Below are 17581 nucleotides of genomic sequence, written 5' to 3' on the forward strand. Positions count from 1 at the left end.
ACACGCAACAAAGAGTCACTCCAAAGCCACTAATAGCGGAGAACAAATGTAGAGATTATGGTAGGGTACAAAACCACCTCAAAGCTATTCTTTCGGATCAATCTATTAAAGAGTTCGCACTAGAATAACACCTTAAGACACAAATCAACCAAAACCCTAATGTCACCTAGATACTCCATTGTCACCTCAAGTATCCGTGGGCATGATTATACGATATGCATCACACAATCTCAGATTCATCCAACCAACACAAAGTACTTCAAAGAGTGCCCCAAAGTTTCTACCGGAGAGTCAAGAACGCGTGCCAACCCCTATGCATAGGTTCGTGGGCGGAACCCGCAAGTTGGTCACCAAAACATACATCAAGTGGCACATGATATCCCATTGTCACCACAGATAAGCACGGCAAGACATACATCAAGTGTTCTCATAAAAGACTCAATCCGATAAGATAACTTCAAAGGGGAAACTCAATTCATCACAAGAGAGTAGAGGGGGAGAAACATCATAAGATCCAACTACAATAGCAAAGCTCGGGATACATCAAGATCGTGTCATAGAGGGAACACGAGAGAGAGAGAGAGAGAGAGAGAGAGAGAGAGAGAGATCAAACACATAGCTACTGGTACATACTCTCAGCCCCGAGGGTGAACTACTCCCTCCTCGTCATGGAGAGCGGCGGGATGATGAAGATGGCCACCGGTGATGGGTTCCCCCTCTGGCAGGGTGCCGGAACGGAATCCCGAGAGGTTTTTGGTGGCTACAGAAGCTTGCGGCGGTGGAACTCCCAATCTATCTTGATATTCGACGTTTTTGGGGTACGTAGGCATATATAGACGAAAGAAGTCGGTCGGGGGGTGCTCAAGGGGTCCACGAGACAGGGGGCCATGCCCTGTAGGGGGGGGGGGCTATCTCCTGGGCTCCTCGAGTATCTTCTGACTTGATCTCCAAGCCTCCAGGATGATATTCTTCCAAAAAATCACGATGCCGAAGGTTTCATTCCGTTTGGACTTCGTTTGTTATTCCTTTTCTTCGAAATACTGAAATAGGCAATAAAACAGCAATATGGGCTGGGCCTCCGGTTAATAGGTTAGTCCCAAAAGTAATATAAAAGTGTATAATAAAGCCCATAATCATTCAAAACAGATAATAAAATAGCATGAATGCTTCATAAATTATAGATATGTTGGAGACGTATCAGCATCCCCAAGCTTAGTTCCTACTCGTCCTCGAGTAGGTAAATGATAAAGAAATTATTTATGAAGTGTGAATGCTAGAGGTGCACAAATTTGATCAATGATAATTTCAATCACCTTTTCTAGCATGATAATATGTCATAACAGTAGTTCATCTCATAAAACTTCTCACGATAAAGTAACAAGCAATTCACATGTCAAAGCATAGACCATAAACATTCTTGAAAACTAGCAAACTTCGTTCTCAATCATCAAACAACTGCAATTCATCTTATTTCCAGGAATAGCAAACTCCACATACTCAACCATCATATAGTATTCTACAATTTCTAACACTCACACAATACTAATGGTTATGGAGTTTCAATCAGACACTGAGAAAGATAGGGGCTTATAGTGTTTCCTCCCAACGTGTTCACCTTTGGGTGATGTCAACAATAATAGTTCATGCTAACTTACATCCAATTGGATATATATATCAGGAACTTCCCAACACGAGGAGCTTGCCAAAGGATAAAATGAAAAAGGGAAAGGTGAAGATCACCTTGACTCTTGCATAAAGGTAAAAGACATAAAGTAAAAGATAGGCCCTTCGCAGAGGGAAGCAGAGGTTGTCATGCGCTTTTAGGGTTGGATGCACAAAATCTTAATGTGAATGAACGTCACTTTATATTGCCACTTGTATATGGACCTTTATTATGCAGTCCGTCGCTTTTATTGCTTCCATAACAAGAGATCGTATAAAGCTATTTTTTTTACACCAAAAGATCATACTATTTAGAGAGCAATTTTTATTGCTTGCACCGATGACAACTTACTTGAAGGATCTTACTCAATCCATAGGTAGTTATGGTGGACTCTCATGGCAAAACTGGGTTTATGGATATTTGGAAGCACAAGTAGTATCTCTACTTGGTGCAAGGAATTTTGGCTAGCATGAGGGGGAAAGGCAAGCTCAACATGTTTGAATGATCCATGACAATATACTTTAACTGAGATGTCGGAAAACATAACCCATTACGTTGTCTTCCTTGTCCAACATCAACTCTTTAGCATGTCATACTTAATGAGTGCTCCCAACTATAATAGATGTCTAGGATAGTGTATTTATATGTGAAATCTCTCTTCCTTCAATATTCTTTCATGAATTGTTCAAATGACCAATACAATGCTAGCTAACCTTCAATAAATTTACAACCTCTACTTCTTAGATTTGAACTCATTACTCCCCATGGGATAAGCAAATGAAACATATAAAATTTCAGATTTATGACAATCAACTCATTCAACAATTTACTCATAGGATATAAGTGAAGCACACGAGTAAATGACAAACTACTCCAAAAAGATATAAGTGAAGATCAATGAGTAGCTAAATAATTATGTAACTATGCAAAGACTCTCTCTAATTTAAGAATTTCAGATCTTGGTATTGTATTCAAACAGCAAGCAAAACAAAATAAAATGACATTGCAAGGATAGCACAACTCATGTGAAGAAGCAAAAACTTAGGCTCAACCGATACTAACCGATAGTTGTTGAAGAAGAAAGGTGGGATGCCTAACGGGGCATCCCCAAGCTTAGATGCTTGAGACTTCTTGAAATATTATCTTGGGTGGCTTGGGAATCCCCAAGCTTGAACTTTTGTGTCTTCTTAATTCCTCTCATATCATGGTTTCTCTTTTTATCAAAAGCTTCATCCACACCAAACTCAACAAGAACTCGTGAGATAGGTTAGTATAAACCAATGCAAAACCTTACCATTTTCTACTGTACCAAATAACTAAAATTATTATTCAAGATTGCATACTAAATGCCTCTGCATATTTAGTACTCATATCCTCAAATAGAATCATTAAACAAGCAAACATATGCAAACAATGCAAACATAACAGCAATCTACTAAAACAGTACAGTCTGTAAAGAATGCAAGAGTATCAATACTTCCCTAACTCCAAAAATTATGAAATAAAATTCCCACTGTAGTAAATTTATCATATATTTATATGCAAAAAGTTTCAACATTATACCATTCTCTTAATTTTCTAGGGATATTTTGCAACAGCGGTAAACTTTCTGTTTTGAAACAGCAACATGTATATTAGCAAAATAAGCATGGTAAAGGCTATCCTTGACATTTTTATTGAAACTAAAGATGCAAAACATTATTCTAAATAAAAGCAAGCAAAAACTAACACAAGAAAATGACATGACACTCCAAGCAAAACACATATCATGTGGTGAATAAAAATATAGCTCCAAGTAAAGTTACCGATGAACGAAGACAAAAGAGGGGATGCCATCCGGGGCATCCCCAAGCTTAGGCTCTTGGTTGTCATTGAATATTACCTTGGGGTGCCTTGGGCATCCCCAAGCTTAGGCTTTTGCCACTCCTTATTCCATAGTCCATCGAATCTTTACCCAAAACTTGAAAACTCCACAACACAAAACTCAACAGAAAACTCGTAAGCTTCGTTAGTATAAGAAAATAAAACCACCACTTAGGTACTGTAATTAACTCATTATAAATTCATATTGGTGTAATATCTACTGTACTCCAACTTATCTATGGTTCATACCCTTCCATACTACTCATAGATTCATCAAAATAAGCAAACAACACATAGAAAATAGAATCTGTCAAAAACAGAACAGTCTGTAGTAATCTGTATCAAACGTATACTTGTGGAGCTCCAACAATCCTACAAAATTAGGACGTCCTAAGAAAATCGTGTACCAATTCAGATCAAAAATAATCAGATCAGAAGCACATTTCTGTGAATTAACAAAACTAATTTACTGGGTGCAAAAGTTTCTGATTCTCAGCAGGATCAACACAACTATCACCGTAAGCCATCCTAAAGGTCTTACTTGGAACTTTATTGAAACAAAAGATATAAAAAATGATTAATACAGTAGCATAATCATGTGAACACACAAAAACAGTAACGGTAAATATTGGGTTGTCTCCCAACAAGCGCTTTTCTTTAATGCCTTTCTAGCTAGCCATGATAATGACAATGATGCTCACATAAAAGATAAGAATTGAAACATAACAGGAGCATCATGAAGCATATGACTAGCACATTTAAGCCTAACCCACTTCCTATGCATAGGGATTTTGTGAGCAAACAACTTAGGGGAACAATAATCAACTAGCAAAGGAAGGTAAAACAAGCATAACTTCAAAAATTTAAGCACATAGAGAGGAAACTTGATATTATTGCAATTCCTACAAACATATATTCCTCCCTCATAATAATTTTCAGTAGCATCATGAATGAATTCAACAATATAACCAGCACCTAAAGCATTCTTTTCATGATCTACAATCATATAAAATTTGCTACTCTCCACATAAGCAAAATTCTTCTCATTCGGAATAGTGGGAGTATCATAAGAGACTTGAACACTAAAAATTGTTTCCACACTAAAAGAGTAATTTTCAGAAAAAGGGTAATCATAATCATGACAATATTTGTAAATATAATCATCACTACTTTTTATAGCATAAGTTTCATCACAATAATCATCATAAGTAGCAACTTCATTCTCATCATAATCAATTGAAACCTCTCCAAGATAGTGGAATCACTAAATAAAGTTGACACTCTTCCAAATCCACTTTCATATTCATCACAATAAGATTCAACATCCTCCAAAATAGTGGGATAACTACTTCCTAAAGTTTACACTCTTCCAAACCCACTTTCATCAATATAATCATCATAGGTAGGAGGCATGCTATCATCATAACAACTTTGCATATCAAAACTTGGTATGCTAAAAATATCATCTTGATTAAACATAGCATCCCCAAGCTTGTGACAAACATTAATTCCAGAAAATATATTCTCAAATAATTCATCCCCATCAAACATAGCTTCCCCAAGCTTGGGCCCTTTCATATCATAAGCATAATTACTCTCATCATTAAAAATATGGATAGCACCAATAGTAAAGCAATTATCATCATCACAATGAGTAGTAGGAGCAACATCATTTGGGAGGGATACCTTTCTACCTTTGTTGCTCCTTCTTTTCTTTTTGTTCTTCACATTATGTGTGGGTTCAACCTTCCTCTTTGAGCTCCTTAATGACTAGATTGGTTGAATAGAGAGCTCCTCCTCGTTACCTGAATCATCACAAGAAATAATAGGTGGAGATTGGGAAGTCTCTTCCCTTTCATTAGTATTCTCTTCGTCTTCTATTTGCTTTATTTTCTTTATGTAATTGGCAATATAAGGATTTTCAATGCAATTCTCCACACAAAACATATAAATATCCTCTAGATCAAAATCAAGAAATCTATCAACATTAAATTTTGGAATACCCTCAGTTATGCGTTTCATTTCTTCATACCACCAAAGTAGACTAAGCTCTTTATGATGCCCAAGGGTAATCAAGCTATCACAATTTTTGGACACGATTCAATCATAAAACAATTTACATTGGAGATTTAAATGACCATGTTCATTGCAAAGTTCACAAGGGGCACGAAAAATATTAAATCTTCTAGCACACTCATCAAGACTTTCTTGCAAACCTTTAGTTTTTAAATACTTATGCCTCGTGCAATATCTATTTTCTCTATTTGGTGTGTCCATGCAATTCCAATCTACTCCACACAAATCAACATGCTTATAGGAGACATTTTCATCATAACTAGTGCAATCATCACTAGTACTATGGATATTCAAGGAGTTTATACTAACAACATTGCAATCATGCTCATCATTCAAAGATTCAGTACCAAGCATTTTAATGCACTCTTCTTCTAGCACTCGAGCACAATTTTCCTTTCCACCAAACTCACGAAAGATATTAAAAATACGAAGCGTATGAGACAAACTCAACTCCATTTTTGTGTACCTTTTCTTTTATAAACTAAACTAGTGATAAAACAAGAAACAAAAAGATTCAATTGCAAGATCTAAAGATATACCTTCAAGCACTCACCTCCCCGGCAACGACGCCAGAAAAGAGCTTGATGTCTACTACACAACCTTCTTCTTGTAGACGTTGTTGGGCCTGCAAGTGCACAGGTTTGTAGGACAGTAGCAAATTTCCCTCAAGTGGATGACCTAAGGTTTATCAATCCGTGGGAGGCGTAGGATGAAGATGGTCTCTCTCAAACAACCCTACAACAAAATAACAAAGAGTCTCTTGTGTCCCCAACACACCCAATACAATGGTAATTTGTATAGGTGTACTAGTTTGGCGAAGAGATAGTGATACAAGTGCAAAATAGATAGTAGATATAGGTTTTTGTAATCTGAAATAATAAAAACAGCAAGGTAACTAATGATAAAAGTGAGCGTAAACGGTATTGAAATGGTAGAAAACAAGACCTAGGTTCATACTTTCACTAGTGCAAGTTCTCTCAACAATAATAACATAGATGGATCATATAACAAGCCCTCAACACGCAACAAAGAGTCACTCCAAAGCCACTAATAGCGGAGAACAAACGTAGAGATTATGGTAGGGTACAAAACCACCTCAAAGCTATTCTTTCGGATCAATCTATTAAAGAGTTCGCACTAGAATAACACCTTAAGACACAAATCAACCAAAACCCTAATGTCACCTAGATACTCCATTGTCACCTCAAGTATCCGTGGGCATGATTATACGATATGCATCACACAATCTCAGATTCATCCAACCAACACAAAGTACTTCAAAGAGTGCCCCAAGGTTTCTACCGGAGAGTCAAGAACGTGTGCCAACCCCTATGCATAGGTTCATGGGCGGAACCCGCAAGTTGGTCACCAAAACATACATCAAGTGGCACATGATATCCCATTGTCACCACAGATAAGCACGGCAAGACATACATCAAGTGTTCTCATAAAAGACTCAATCCGATAAGATAACTTCAAAGGGGAAACTCAATTCATCACAAGAGAGTAGAGGGGGAGAAACATCATAAGATCCAACTACAATAGCAAAGCTCGGGATACATCAAGATCGTGTCATAAAGGGAACACGAGAGAGAGAGAGAGATCAAACACATAGCTACTGGTACATACCCTCAGCCCCGAGGGTGAACTATTCCCTCCTCGTCATGGAGAGCGCCGGGATGATGAAGATGGCCACCGGTGATGGGTTCCCCCTCCGGCAGGGTGCCGGAACAGACTCCCGAGAGGTTTTTGGTGGCTACAGAGGCTTGCGGCAGTGGAACTCCCGATCTATCTTGATATTCGAAGTTTTTAGGGTACGTAGGCATATATAGGCGAAAGAAGTCGGTCGGGGTGTGCTCGAGGGGTCCATGAGATAGGGGGCCGCGCCCTGTAGGGGGGGGGTGCCCTCCTATCTCCTGAGCTCCTCGAGTATCTTCTGACTTGATCTCCAAGCCTCCAGGATGATATTCTTCCAAAAAATCACGATGCCGAAGGTTTCATTCCGTTTGGATTCCGTTTGATATTCCTTTTCTTCGCAATACTGAAACAGGCAATAAAACAACAATATGGGTTGGGCCTCCGGTTAATAGGTTAGTCCCAAAAGTAATATAAAAGTGTATAATAAAGCCCATAATAATTCAAAACAGATAATAAAATAGCATGAATGCTTCATAAATTATAGATACGTTGGAGACGTATCAGGAGGGCACCCTACTGACGTGCTCTTCCAAGGGGAAGGAGCCCATCTGCGACAACATGGAGCGCATCCAGGGTCCGTGCTCTTCCCATGGGAACGAGCCCATCTGTGACAAGTGAGGAAACCCATGATTTGTTTTGCTTTGCCTATTCATAGGGGGAACCCATGATTTGTTTTGTCGAGTCCCTTTTGTAGTGTAGTGAGAATATGTCCAGTTTCATTTGCTATATCTGGTTGTTTGCAGTATGCTTTGTTTATTTCACTTGTTCACAATGCGGTGCTCTGTATGTGCAATTATTTACTGTGCAGTACATTTCATCAATCCAGTTTTAAACATACCGATAGGAATGCATATATTTGCTTATTGTTAAGCCTGTTATAGCTAGCTTATGCCTCTTTTAAATTTTTTGATTGTTCTGTTGTTTGTAGTTAGCATATGTCTAGTTTCAAATGCTATCTTTGGTTGTTTGTAGTATGCCTTGTTAATTACAGTTATTCACAACATGATGTTCTATATGTGCAAGTATGAACTATGCAGTTTAATTTTATCATACAAGTTTCAACAATACCACTATGGCCCTGTTTGTTTCGGATTCTGGGACCAGATTCAGCTTTGCCAGTGAAGCCGAATCTGGAATCCGAAACAAACATCTATTTGGAATCAGCTTTGCCAGTGAAGCTGAATCTGGATTTAGGTCATTTTTAGTGCAATTTCCTGAAGCACCTCAAAGTGTACTTCGGTGGTGAATCTGATTCGCAGAAACAGCTTCGCCACCGAAGCGAATCTGTAGGTGATTAAAATCCAAGCAAAGCTGAAACAAACAGGGCATGAATGACTACATTTGGTTGCTGCATCTTGTAGTTAAACACGCCTTTCCATTTTTATTTAGCAATAACCAGTGTACTTAGACCGGCATAATACCAGTTTGAATGACTATGTTTGCTTGTTGTTAAATGTTAGGCCTATTGCAGTTAACACACCTTTTCTCTTGTTTTGCTTTACTAGCATGCTTAAACCTGCACACTGAAGCTATCTTTTAGAGATTATTTTGTCTGCCATGGATAATTTTGGTTGATGTTTAGCCTGTTGTGCTTAACATGCTTCTCGATATACCTACACAGGACAATTTTGGGAATAATCATTGTTTTCCATCGAGGTTAGTTTCATCCCATGGATTATATATGCTCATTGTTTAGGATATCGGTAGCTGGTACCATATAGGCCGGGGACTGATAAGGGACTAATCGATGAATCGGACTTTTCACTGAATATATCTACAACCCATTTATCATTAGGTTAACTAGGGCCATATGTAATATATCTAAGGCTACATAGCAACATGCACTGTACTTAATGTCTACATGTGCAATCCTAGGCTACATATCAACAAGGAAGAGTGTTACCTTAATGTTCTGATGATGTCTAGATACACGTAGAAGAGCAGCAGCAGCAACAACAACAACACAACCCTGTTTGGATATTCAACTTAGCTTAGAGGTTAGAGTTAGTTTCTAGCTCATGACTAACCCTGAACTAACTCCATCCGAAGAGGTGTTTGGATGACAGGGTTAGATACTTAGATTAACAATAAGTGCACTAGGAGAACTAGCTCCAATTAGCACCTCTTGGGTTGGATAGTGTACTTGGGTGGGTTATAGATGCAACTAGCTCAAACTAGCCCTCATGTTTAGGTATACTTTAGGGATATTTGAGCCTGAACTAGCTCAAAATAACTCTAACCCATGGATATACGTCAACAGTTAATCAGCCGATAATTTGTAGGAATGCAATAAAATCCTTCCGGCCCATAATATAAGATGTTAATTCATCTAATATGTGAGTATATTGGATGTTATAAGATATTATAAAAGAGTGTTGTACTACATCATTGTGCAATTGGTGTTTAGCTTCTAATATTAACTTGGTGCTTTTAGGTACATATGTCATTGGTAAAGATCCATGCTTCGACCCTTTCTGCGTATGGGGAAATGAGATATCGATGAACCAACATCAAGTGAGGAAGCTGATAAAGATTGTTAGTAAAATGGGCCAAAAGATGGCAATTAAACTAATTGTTTACACTTTATCCAATACAACAACGAACTGCGGGATGGTAAGTAAGAACTCTACAACCTTCTTTTTACTGCCCATAATGAGTTGTGTTAGATGACAATGTCTGAATTTTTTTTCCTTTGTAGTGGTTTCCAAAGCAGTTTACTAAAGATTACCTCTCAAACTACATGATTGGTGGGCATACAAAGGTTAAAGTATTTCTACTAGAACACGATGATTATCTAGATGTTTTCATGAAGACTGTGAAGGATGGGCGGTCGACCATCACAAGGGGTTGGACTAGAGTCGTGCATGCCTTCTGCATGGAGGAGGGCACAATATGGGCATTCTACTTAACCTTGTTTAGCAACCAGAATGTATTTCGCCTCTTTCTTTACTGTCTTTAATAGTACAAATATACAAATGTGGTTCATCATTCTTTATTTGGTTCCTATGTAATTCTTGATGTGTACCTATGAATCGAATAATGCATTGGTTGTCTGAACCTGATGGATATGAATAAAGCTATAGCATAGATTCAATTTCAATTTCAATTCTATATAGCAGCAATTAAATTACGGTGAAATTATGCTCTCCAGGTTGTTACGGCACACACACGGTTGGTAAAACACAAACATTTGCGATATACACCATAATCCGAGATGGTTCATAGAGAGGAAACATGTGCAAGCGTGCACACAGTTGCCATTTGCAAAGCGTGTGCGATGTCAGATAGTATCACAAACGGTGCTGGCAAACTAACTGTTTGCGATAGTTGACTTATCGTACATGATTCGCAACCATGAACTGTTTCTGGTGAAGTATGCATCGTAAACGTTGCACCAAAGAATAGCATGTGTGATAGTTGCCTTATCGTACACCATTTGCAACCATGAACTGTTTCTGATGAAGTATGCATCGTAAACGGTGCACCACAGAATAGCGTGTGCGATAGTTGTCATGTACGACGATGTTATGATGGTCCGACATTTTGTAATCCTATTCGACACTCGCATGACGATTAGCTAATCTTCTTAATTAGTTATCGCATACGGTTTGTGAAAAGCGAATGTGTGTGATTGTATGCTTATCATACATGTTCTATAATAGTGAATCGTTTGTGATGGGCCGCGCACCGTAAACGTATCACCACAGAATACCGACTGCGATGGCAATGAAAGCACAAATGAGTAGGAGTACTGTAGGGTCCCTATCCCCGACGGTTTCTGGGTCGTGTGGGAAGGACCCCCCTATCACCGTCACTCACTAGGCGACGGTTCCAAATGCCGTCACGGAAAGGGGTTAAAAACCGTTTGTATAGCACCAACGTGTACCAGTGTGTGTTCACTCAAATGCACTCCCACTTTGCCACCTCTATGTTTGAACAACTGCAAGAAAAAAATGAGGACAGTGACGATGAATAGCAAAATGAACAACAAGAGAAGGCCCAAAAACCTCCAGTCAACGAAGAACAGGTAGAACAATCAGCAGCCACAACAACAAATAAAGAGGTGAAGTCACATAATACCTCTTCATGATCTTATAGTTCAATAATACGCACTTGACATTTCACTATTTTCCTGCCATCACAGACAGAGGAGGCCAATGAGCAAGTGGAGGCCACTGAAGAAGGGCAACGTGTTCTTCAAACGGTAGACATCAACATCACAAAAGACCAAGCCCTGAAATATTCACTCACCGAATAACAGGTAGCAGAGACGGCAGCAGTGACAACAATTGAAAAGGTAAAGTTAATTAAGTTGATCCTATGAAAGTATAAAATAGCTCCGTGGAACCTCAAATGCACTCCCACTTAGCCACCTCTATGTCTAAAAAGCTACAAGACAAAAATGAGGACAACAACGATGAACTCCAAAAGAAAGATCAAGAAGATGCCCAAAAACTTCCACTCAACAAAGAACGGGAAGAACAATCAACAGTAGCAACAAGAACAGTAGCAGAGACGACAAAAGAAGCAACGACTGAGGAGGTAAAGTTACGTAAGTTGATTCTACAAAAATATAAAGTAGCTCCATGAAAACTCAAATGCACTGCCACTTAGCCACCTCTATGCTTGAACAGTTGCAGGAAAAAACGAGGACAGTGACGATGAACACCAAAAGACAGAACATCTTGGGGAACGTAGCAGAAATTCAAAATTTTCTACGCATCACCAAGATCAATCTATGGAGTAACTAGCAACGAGAGAGAGGGGAGTGCATCTTCATACCCTTAAAGATCGCGATGCGGAAGCGTTGTAAGAACGCGGTCGGTGGAGTCCTTCACTAAGCGATTCAGATCGCGGCCGAATCCGATCTAAGCACCGAACAACGGTGCCTCCGCGTTCAACATACGTACAGCCCGGGGACGTCTCCTCCTTCTTGATCCAGCAAGGGGAGAGGAGAAGTTGAGGGAGAGCTCCGGCAGCACGACGGCGTGGTGGTGGAGCTTGCAGTTCTCCGGCAGAGCTTCGTCAAGCACAACTACGGAGGAGGAGGTGTTGGGGAGGGAGAGGGCTGCGCCAGGGGAAGGGTGAAGCTCCCATGAGCCTCCCCACTATATATAGGGGTGGAGGGGGCTGGTTTCTTGCCCTCCAAGTCCATTGAGGCGTTGGCAAAGGTGGGAGAAAAGAAATCCCATCATTTCCTTCCCCACCGATTGTTATCCCCCTTTTTTAGGGATCTTGATCTTATCCCTTCGGGATATGATCTTATTCCTTCTAAGGGGGGATCTTGGTGCGCCTTGACCATGGGTGTGGGGCCTTTCCCCCACTACCCACGTTCATGTGGGTCCCCCCGTGCAGGTGGGCCCCACTCCGGAACCTTCTAGAACCTTCCCGGTACAATACCGAAAAATCCCGAACATTTTCTGGTGGCCAAGATAGGACTTCCCATATATAAATCTTTACCTCCGGACCATTCCGGAACTCGTCCTGACGTCCGGTATCTCATCCAGGACTCCGAACAACATTCGGTAACTGCACACTAATTCCCATAACAACTCTAGCGTCACCGAACCTTAAATGTGTAGACCCTACGGGTTCGGGAATCATGCAGACATGACCGAGACAGCTCTCTGGCGAATAACCAACAGCGGGATCTGGATACCCATGTTGGCTCCCACATGTTCCATGATGATCTCATCGGATGAACCACGATGTCAAAGATTCAAGCAATCCCATATACAATTCCCTTTGTCAATCGGTATGTTACTTGCCTGAGATTCGATCGTCGGTATCCCAATACCTCGTTCAATCTCATTACCGGCAAGTCACTTTACTCATTCCGTAATGCATGATCCCATGACTAACTACTTAGTCACATTGAGCTCATTATGATGATGCATTACCGAGTGGGCCCAGAGATACCTCTCCGTCACACGAAGTGACAAATCCCTGTCTCGGTTCGTGCCAACCCAACAGACACTTTCAGAGATACCCGTAGTGCACCTTTATAGCCACCCAGTTACGTTGTGACGTTTGGCACACCCAAAGCATTCCTACGGTATCCGGGAGTTGCACAATCTCATGGTCTAAGGAAATGATACTTGATATTAGAAAAGCTTTTAGCAAACGAACTACACGATCTTGTGCTATGCTTAGGGTTGGGTCTTGTCCATCACATCATTCTCCTAATGATGTGATCTCGTTATCAATGACATCCAATGTCCATGGTCAGGAAACCATAACCATCTATTGATCAACGAGCTAGTCAACTAGAGGCTCACTAGGGACATGTTGTGGTCTATGTATTCACACATGTATTACGGTTTCCAGTTAATACAATTATAGCATGAACAATAGACAATTATCATGAACATGGAAATATAATAATAACCATTTTATTATTGCCTCTAGGGCATATTTCCAACAGAACACACTAGTAGAAAAAGTGCCTAATGTTCAGCTCTTTAGTCCCGGTTTGTAAATTAACCGGCACTAATGTGAGGCTATGCATTAGTGTCGGTTCGTGTTGAACCTTTAGTACCGGTTCGTGCCATGAACCGGTACTAAAGGGGTGGTGGTAGGCTGGCATCAGGCCAGGTCCCCACGAGCCCCTTTAGTCCCGGTTTGTGGCACAAACAGGTACTAAAGGGCTAACCTTTAGTACCAGTTCGTGCCACGAACCGGCACTAAAGGGGTCTAACCTATAGTCCCGGTTGGTGACACAAACCGAGACTATAAGGCAATTTTCAAACTCTACCCCCCTATGGATCGTCTTTTCAGCTTTGTAAAAAGCAAAAGAAAATGATAAAAACTTCAAAAATTAAAATCCTTCGAGATGTAGTTGTGTTACTACATCTACTAGTTAGAAAAATTTAAAAACTTAAATTTGGATATGTTTTGCAAAAAAGTGTTATGAGAAAGTAAAACGGCCATATCTTTTGCATACGATGTCGAAAAAAACGTATAATATATCAAAAAATCAGCACGAAAATCCGCATCCGATTTTGACTGCCATAGGCCTGTTTGAAAAAATTTAGAATCCTCAAATTCTAAAAGGAAAAAAAGATATGCTTAAATTTTAGTTTTTTTAATTTTCGTTAAATCTGGTCAAATTGTGGTCAAATGATGGTCAAACTACTTATTCAAGAAACATTAGTGTTAATAAAGAATAATTTTAGTTTTTTTAACTTTTGGTCAAACTATGGTCAGATCTGGTCAAACTGTGGTCAAACTATGGTCAAACTACTTATTCAAGAAATATTACTGTTACTAAATGATAATTATTTTTTAGAATAATAGTTTCAAAATCAAATGGTGAAACATCTGACATCATGCTCAAGCTAAACTCCTTAGGGTTAATAGGATTGACAACTTATTATTGTCAGGTAAACAACAAGTGCAGACTTGGAAACTAGGGGGAATAGAACTCGGAAGTTAAGCATGCTCAGGCTAGAGTAGTGAGAGGATGGGTGACCGCCGAGAAGTTAGTCGATTTGGAATGATGAGGGGTGATTAGAGCAATATGAGGAGTGATTAGAGACTAAATCATCAAATAATTTAGAAATTTGAAAATCGAAAAAAAATCAAATATTTTTCCAAAAAAATTAAAAATAAAATTCAAAAAAATACTTTAGTACCGGTTGGTGTTACCAACCGGTACTAAAGGTCCCCCAGACCATCGCATGGGCTCGAGCCACGTGGTGGGCATTTAGCCCCGGTTCATGCAGAACCGGGACTAAAGGGGGGGGTACCTTTAGTCCCCACCCTTTAGTGCTGGGTTACAGACCTGGGACTAAAGGTCCTTACCAACCGGGGCAATAGGTCGTTTTTCTACTAGTGCAAGAGGATCCCCAAAAACTCCACTCAACGAAGAATGGGTGGAACAGTCAGCAGCAGCAACGACAGCTAAACAGGTGAAGTTGCGCAAAATGTATCTACAAAATTATAGCTTAATCTCAATGAAATAACGCCTATTCACAATCAAATAGCTCAACCCACGCACCGAACACTTTGCTATTTTCCTGTCACATCTGCTATAATTAAAATAAAGTAGCAAATTAAATTATTTAATGCTTTTTCCATGATAACGCAGAAACATGAAGAAGGCAACCACACAGATACAATCAATGAAGCAAACACTCAGATTGTTCTACAGAAACTTGGTTATAATATTTCAAAGAAAGAACCAGACACTATCGAAGAAAACCCTACACCGTCGTACGACAGCGATTCTCCTGGCAAAGAGGTTACTGCCAACCAGGCCGTGACTAAAAAACAAGATGGAAAAGACCACCAACAAGACATGACGGTTGACAAGCAAAAACATGACGCTAAGAAAAGCACAGACGACTCGAACGAGGATGCAACAGAAACTGGACAAAAGGGTACCGGCGAAGCGAGCTTCAAATGTACAACACAAAAAGGACAACATCACATGCCGCCAGAAGCAGAACAAGAACAAGAAAGGGACAACACTGGACAAGGCATATCTTCATCGAAGTAGGCAAGACAATAGAAACTTAATTGCTATCTTGCGACTTGAAATTATTTTTAATCATCCCAGGCACAAAGGAGAAAGGGGGCAAACATGAAGATGCCATCAACAAAGCCATCAAAGACCTGTACAACGTTGTATGCAAGCCATGGACAAAGAAAGAAAGGTAAGTTCATGTAACTAACACACAACACATTCTTCCATACAATGATTTTAACTGTATCATGTGTAAACTAAAATATTTTTGTAAATATACTTTGGAGGGATGAGATTTTCATTACAACAGACAGGTTCGATGTCAATCTAGGTCATGTCGCCGAAAGCTTCATGGTCGGTAAACCAGTGAGCAGCGAAGCAATCGAGCCCATGCTAACGATCTTGAGAAAATAACTCAATGGCACAGGGAAAAAGATTCTATCGTTAAGCAACACTGTAAGTAAAGATCACAACAAAAGAATCACGTTTAAAACAATAAATATCAGTTTATAAATAGATAAACTTCGCCCATGACTAAACTGACAAATTCGCTTTGTGTATGTATGACAAAACAAGCAGCACTCAATAAAGGAAGCCGACGACGAAGATCTAATGTGCTACAAAAATATTGATCAAGCACATATTAGAAAAAAACTACTACCTGCCAGGCTTAGAGCATTTTTCAACATAGAAGAAGAAGAAGAAAAACTGCAAGATTATAACATGGTAAGCAGATCAGCTGTTACAAAAACAATATCCAATTACTATGTTATGCAAAGTTCTCTTTCATGACAGACAAATCATTTCTAAATCTAAGAAGATTTCCAAATGTTTTCTTTTTATTTTGTGTTTTGCAGTTCGTTCTACCATGTTCGATGCATGGATTTAAGAAAGATGAAACTATAAGTCATTACTACACCGTTATAGTTAACATGGAAAAATAGCACTTTGAACTCCTTGACTCTTCAACTGCATATCCAGGCACAATAAAATTCTTCAACAATGTGACCAGCAAATTAATGAAAATCTGGAAGCACGTAAGCACAGAGCTCCAGCTTTCACAAAGAAGCATCGACCATTTCAAAAAGGTCAAACTGCAGGTGCCACTTCAGAGAGAAGACACGTAAGCACTTCCAACATTTCTCTTCTTTCTTTTTTTAATGCAAGATTCACTACTACCTTTCCTCAAATAATTCTGTTCTTTTTTTTCAATGCAACAATTACTACTACCTTTCCTCCAACATTTCTCTTCTTTCCGTTTCTCGAATGCAACAATTTTACTACTACCCTCTACATGCAGAATGGACTGCACATTATATGTACATAAACATGAAGCACTACTCCAAAGATGGAACAATAGCGGCCTTAGAGGCAGAACACGTACCAGAGTTGAGGAAAAAATTCTATATCAACTAATCAGTCAACACAGAGGCAATACCGCACTGTCATTAATCAAGTGTACAACAGGTTAGTATTTTAGAAACAAAACCTTACAATTTTGTCACACTACCAAATAGCAATAAGTTATTATTATTATTATTATTATTTGTTTCTAACAGATATGCTGAAGTATGAAGTCCATATGGGAGACAAAGAAATGCAACAGACAGAAGTGTACTAGAAGAGTTCCCGCCAAATCCTAAGCCAAAGTAACATATTATGCATGCCACAACCACCCAAGAGCAAGAAGTTATTGATATATGCAGTGAACACAAAGAGCTTATGCATGTCAGCAGCCATGCCGTCGTCAAAGAATCTTGCACAGACCACAAAGAAAATGATCCACCAATATAACCATATCAACCACCACCAGA

Source organism: Triticum dicoccoides, chromosome 6B (genome assembly GCF_002162155.2).
Source record: "Triticum dicoccoides isolate Atlit2015 ecotype Zavitan chromosome 6B, WEW_v2.0, whole genome shotgun sequence".
Taxonomy (NCBI): domain Eukaryota; kingdom Viridiplantae; phylum Streptophyta; class Magnoliopsida; order Poales; family Poaceae; genus Triticum; species Triticum dicoccoides.